The sequence below is a fragment of the Lipotes vexillifer genome, unplaced genomic scaffold (genome assembly GCF_000442215.2).
Source record: "Lipotes vexillifer unplaced genomic scaffold, Lipotes_vexillifer_v1.1 scaffold384, whole genome shotgun sequence".
Classification (NCBI taxonomy): domain Eukaryota; kingdom Metazoa; phylum Chordata; class Mammalia; order Artiodactyla; family Lipotidae; genus Lipotes; species Lipotes vexillifer.
Window position 1 is genome coordinate 3,057,878 of NW_006793498.1, and position 6,422 is coordinate 3,064,299.

Sequence of the window (6,422 nt, forward strand, 5' to 3'; positions counted from 1 at the left end):
TTCACATGGGCAATATTTAATACTTAACAGTTTTCTCGAGGTAATTTGGAAATCATTGTTGTGTTGACCTCAGGACACGGAACATGAATATAATCCCATTGAAATCATGAAATGCTAACTCTGGAACAGAGAGTTTAAAGGTAGTTTAGCCTAAACTCCTCACCTTTCCAGACTTTAAGCCTCTGAAGGCGTGGCCTGTCTTCTTCCTGTTCATTGTTACACACCTAGTGTCTAGCAGCCACTTGGCTGGCTTCTAGTAGTCATTGAATTGAATAACTATTTGTTAGTTGTTGAATAAGCAAATAGGGTCAGAAAGGTTAAGTGAATTCCCCATCATTACACAGTTATTTGTGGGAGAACTAAGATTAGAAGTCATATTTCCGGAGCCCAATCAATGGTATTTCTTTTCTTACCTGTTGAGTCAAATAGATTTGCGGACATAGGTTTATGGACCTCTCTCAAGAGACAGGAATTAAATACTAGATTCAATCTGAAATTAGTTAGATAAGGAAACTTGTTTCATATGTTACTGTAAAAGATATTTTCCTTTAGTTACATGCAGAAAATTAGCTTGATGAGCTCGCCAAGAACTCGTAAGTACCGAAGTGTGTTCCTTAAAAACTTAAATGGACACTCCCAGTGACCAGGGATTGAACCTGGGACCTCAGCAGTGAAAGCACCGTGTCCTAATCACTGGAATGCCAGGGAAGTCCCCTGGTTGTTTTAAAAGAAATATATTTTTCTGTTAAAAGAGCACAAAAGTTATACATTTTAAACATTCAATAAGAATGTGTATTACATGGTAATTGAGGAAGACATCAGGTTCTTAAAGTTATAAAATAAGTACTATGTAAATGTGAATTCGTATTAAAATTTTTTAATTCGTACTATTTATCAGTAGTCAAGGGACTTCCCTGGTGGTCCAGTGGTTAAGACTCCACGCTCCCAATACAGGGGAGCCAGGTTCCATCCCTGGTCAGGGAACTAGAGCCCACGTGCCACAACTAAAATATCCTGGACGCGGCAACGAAGATCCCGCGTGCTGCAACTAAGACCAAATAAATAAATAAATATTAAAAAATAAAAATAAATATTAGTGAGCTCCACAAGAGCGGCTCCACAAGAGCGGCTTTACTTTGATTATAAACCTTCCACATGTGATAGTTTGATTATTTATAAGCAAATTAAGTGACATGCAAGACATATTTAATGTCCCTAATATCGATTTTTCTAAATAGTAGATAAATGTCTTATCTCTGTTTTGTCTTCTAGGGTTATGATCTAGGGTTAGCCCTACAGTGAGCTACACAAGAGCGGCCAAATAAATAAATATTAAACAATAAAAATAAATATCAGTAGTCAAGATTGAGCCCTACAGTGAGCTGCACACACAATGGTTCTAAGTCTAAGCAGACTTGTGTCCTCTAACAAGACAAATTTTTCAATTCACAAAGTTTTTGCACGTTGTTGGTAATTCCTTTGTAAAGAAGAACAGTTGTGTGATCCTATGATCTTTGTATTAGTTGAGGATTTAACCAAAGAAACAGAACTAGTAGTAGATATGTACGTTAAGAGATTTTTTTACAGGGACTTGGCTTATGTGATTGTAAGGCTTGGCTTATGTGATTGTAAGCAAGTCCAAAATCCAAAAGACAGGCCATCAGGAAGGGAAGTTCAAGAACGGGATGAGACTCCGTGGGCCGGGCTGAAGCTGTTGTCCACAGGTGGAACTTCTCTCTCAGCCTCATTCAGTCTTGCTTTTAAGGCCTTCTAACAGTAAGGCCCGCCAGATTATCCAGGATAATCTTCCTTATTTAAATTCAGTTGATTAGGGACTTGGATCATATCTGCAAAATCCCTTCATAGTAACACCTAGATTAGTGTTTAATTGAATAACTGGGAACTATTACCTTGCCAAATTGGCGCACCATTATAAGAAAAGAGTTGCTTTGCCTTTTTGCAGGGTAAATGCAGAAACATTTAAATACTCAGTAAATAATTGCTAACATATAGCCAATGATAACTAATAAAGACAAAAGCCTTCAGTTGCAATACAGAATTGACCATTGAGGAGATATAGGGAGCCAATAAATTTTAACTTGCTTTTATGTGCCACAAATACTGACCTGGGGAGGTATGAATTCTCATATATACCTGTAAGATGTTTCCCCCACCAGAAAAAATTCTCAGTCTCTCACATAATAAGGAACCATCTCAAAGACTTTATAATAAACAACAAATACCTACAAATGAACTCCTAATACTAGTTTTGTTTGCTTCCAAAAGTCACCTGACAGAATCAGATATAAAAGGAGGCAAAGGAATTGACAGATTTCCTGGATCACTATAAATGTTGTAAAACCCTCGTTAAGATCCCCTGAAGAAACGATACAGTTAAGCCACCATTACTAGTAGGGGCAAGCCATGAGGTGGGTGGAGGTGCTCACAATATAGGTATCTGAAAGAACTTGTATCTAGAATATATAAAGAACTCCATAAATTCTTTTTTTTTTTTTTTTTTGCAGTACGCGGGCCTCTCACTGTTGTGGCCTCTCCTGTTGCGAAGGACAGGCTCCGGACGCACGGGCTCAGCGGCCATGGCTCACAGGCCCAGCCGCTCGGCGGCACGTAGGATCTTCCCGGACCGGGGCACGAACCCGCGTCCCCTGCATCGGCAGGTGGACTCTCAACCACTGCGCCACCAGGGAAGCCCCATAAATTCATTTTTAAAAGACAAACCAACAGAAAAATGGGCAAAAGATTCTAGGTACTTAACAAAATAGGACATAAGTATGACTAATAAATACATGAAAATGTGCTTAACTTCATAGGATCAGGGAAATGGAAACAAAAAAAATGCCACTACAAACCTACCTGAATGGCTAAAGTTAAGACAACAGAAATCCCAAGTGTTGGACTGGCTGTATGATGACCTGCTAATGGGAGTGTAACAGACAGGGTTTTCTGAGATCGAACATATGGCCCTTTCTAATGATTCCACCCGAGGTTTACCCAACAGAAACGTGTATGTAAAACCTACATGAGAACGTTCAGAGCAACACTGCTCCTAATAGCCCAAATCTGGAAACAAGCCAAATGCCCATCTACAAGAGAATGGGTAAAATCAGAGTATTCATACAGTGGAATAGTTCACATTAATGAACACACTAAAACTAGATGCAGCAACACGGAGGACGTCTCAAACACAATCTCGAGTGGAAGAATCAAATACAAAATATAAACTGTATAAATCATTTTGTACCATTTCACATAAGGGTCCAAGCCAGGCAAAACTCATCCATGATGTTAGAAGTCAGGATGGGGTTACGGATAGCAGGGGGAGGGGCGGGCCCTGGGCAGAGGTGATTAGAGAGTCACATGCAAGGTCCTTTAGGGGACTAGTGACGCTCTCTTCATCTAGGTACTTGTCGCATGGGTGTGTTCACTTTGAAAATTCATCAAGCCATATACTTAAGATTTATACACTTTTTCATATGTGTTATACTTTAGAGAAGTTTATGTTAAAAATCTATTAAGTAGTCATGATGTGGAGATCATAGATACACTACTGCCTGAAGAAGAAAAAATTCCTGACGTTATTCCAGAATGCTTACTTGAGAGGATACAATTTCCAGTGGCCACATCATTTATAGATTCAAGTAATGTTGTATCTCACTTCGAAACCACTTAGATGTGAAGGTGATGCATGATGGCTTGTGAGTTCTCTAATTTTGAAGATGCAAGTGAAGAGTCTGGATAGAATTATTTCTTGACAACTTACAGTGGAAAAATTCCAAGCTGATGTTTTAAAAAGTATTTTTAATGTGTGTCAGACTAAGCTGTGAAAAACAGACACGAATTTTGTATTGAAGTGTTCATAAACATATTTCAAATTAGCCAAACAACTTTTTTTGAATATTCTCATCAGAAAAATGCAGGCTTCCTCCTGTTCAAGGTTGTCTTGTATTTGGCCACGCTGGACATACACGTTGGATGATAGTCAAAGGGGATTTACTTTTGATGGATGAGATCATTTTCACAAACAAGTTATTTATGTATATTTTGAGTTGTAAAACATGAATTTTAAACATTAATGTTTAATAAATGTTGAAAGCCAAGAAGATAAAACAGTGCTTACACCAATCTGTGTCAACATCTTTGTGCTTCTTTCTTTACAGTCTTGAGAATTTAAGTTCTGATTCAAAAATACTCTTTTAAAAAAGAATTATTATAATGATACTTGCAGAAGAAGAAAACCTGATATGTGTCTTGCTTCCGTAGGTACCTTGGGCAGCTTATTTCATCCTTATCAGTTATTTCATCCTTATCAGGCTGATTCCTCATCTGAAAATGGCGTAGACAAGAGCCCCTTCACCCTCTAACTCACAGGACCGTAGAGCATAGCAAGACAAGATGCCCGTATGAAATCACTCTCTTCCTACCCAGATGTTAGTGACCAGTGCTTTAGTGCCAGTGGACTCCAAAGCGAGGAGTGCTCTCTAAGGAGAGTGCACAAGACCGTCCACGGGAGTGTAATAGAGCTTCTGCCCGTGTTAATTTTTATTTCATTCCCTCCTGCTAAGATGTGTATTTTTCTGCATGCTTTATAGTATACATAACACTGTGGTATGTTAATACATACAATTATGTGAAAATAGTTCATATGCTGGGGATACATGTGGCAAGTGTGAGACCCTCAAAGGTCCCTACCGCAGCTTTGTATGTAAAAGAAAAGAGTCTGTGAGGACCAACACAGAATATCTGCTGTGCTATTAATTTGTACTTTGCCTGTTCCCAGGCTTCCTGGCTGTAGAAATAAAATATTTTCCTCCAGGAAAACATAGCTCATAAACTTTTGCACATCCTTCAGTAGCCCTGGCCAATCCAGAGAAAATGTCCTTTTGGTCTTCAAAGATAATAAAAGGAACCTAGACCCTTGTAGTATTTGGCCTGAGTCCAGGACTCCAATCCAAGAGCAATGAATTTCCCATTTCCTTCTCGTCTCTTTGGCACCAGGTGTCAGTCTCCCGCCACTGCTGATGCTTAATGAGTGATAGTAGGGGTGAAGATGAGAATCCTAGCACTTCCTCTTTGGGATGACAGCAGTATGTATTCAACCAGTCAAATAACATTTTCATCTTACTGGGTTTGTTGGGGAAATTCAAATATGAATGGAAAATGAGGCTTGGAGGTGAGAGCTGAGTGAGGCAGGAGACTTTCTTTTTTTTTTTTTTTTTTTTTTGCGGTCCGCGGGCCTCTCACTGCTGTGGCCTCTCCCGTTGCGGAGCACAGGCTCCGGACGGGCAGGGACTTTCTTTTTTTTTTTTTTTTTAATCGTGTGTTTAACCCCTGCGTGCAGAGTTATAATATTGAGCACAGGCTGTTCAGGTGATGGATTGAAGGTGTATTGCCTTTTGGGTCATTGCTGGATAAACAGGATTGTTATTCTCAAAAGACTAAAACTTAGTCCTTTTGGTTTTCTTCTAAAATCATTTCAGTAAAAACACTGCCACCCAGTGTTTTGATTAGGAGAAGCACAGCAGACCACGCACTAAAAAAAAGTCTTCCAGAATAAATAGCAAATAACTCTTTTTTTTTTTTTGGTTATATATAAAGAAACCCCGACGGACTATAGAAATTTCCTGTCTTCAGTGTAGAATAATGCAGCCCATGTCTTGGTCAAAGAGCAGAGAAGCTGTACACAGCTGTTGGAATGATCACTTTGATTTTTAAATATAAATTCTAAAATAATCCTGCTAATAGTCCAGCCTTATTCAGGTGTTCTGACCTGGCTCATTGCACAAAATCCAGGCTGAGGGATTATTGTAGGTGCTCCCTCACAGGGTTGCTGGGAGACTTACAGTACAAACCTTGAACAGGGCCAGTCAGGTCGTAACTACTCAATAAGCATCAGCTATTGTATTTAGTTTTCTTCATCACTTGGATCTGTGACTACTCTGATTATTAAGTTTTCCATAAGAGAACAGATAAATTATTGTGGGGCCACAGGTTCAATTTATTCTAAAGGGTCTAATTATGCCCCTTTCCCCACTGAAATTATTATTTGTCTAATATGAACTTGATAAAAGAGGTCTATTAGGAAACAAACATTCAACTACAGCAGAATGGATTCTTCGTTCAGGAGTGCCAAGGAGAAAGAAATCATGTGGAGGGGGAGGGGAAAGTTCACCGAAATGAAAAGCAATGGGCCTACAACATTGGGTCTTCAAGCCTGGGTAGCACTTTGCAAAGTCAAGAAGAGGTGAGAGGACATTCTAAGCAGCAAGCATAGCCCAGGAAACAAAGACATCAGAGACCCTGGCAGGGTTGGGGGGAGGGGAGACTGGCAGAACTGCACCAGACGATGTTAGCCACAAATTGTTAATAGGCTGGAAAGGCATCCATGGAACTGAAACCTGCTG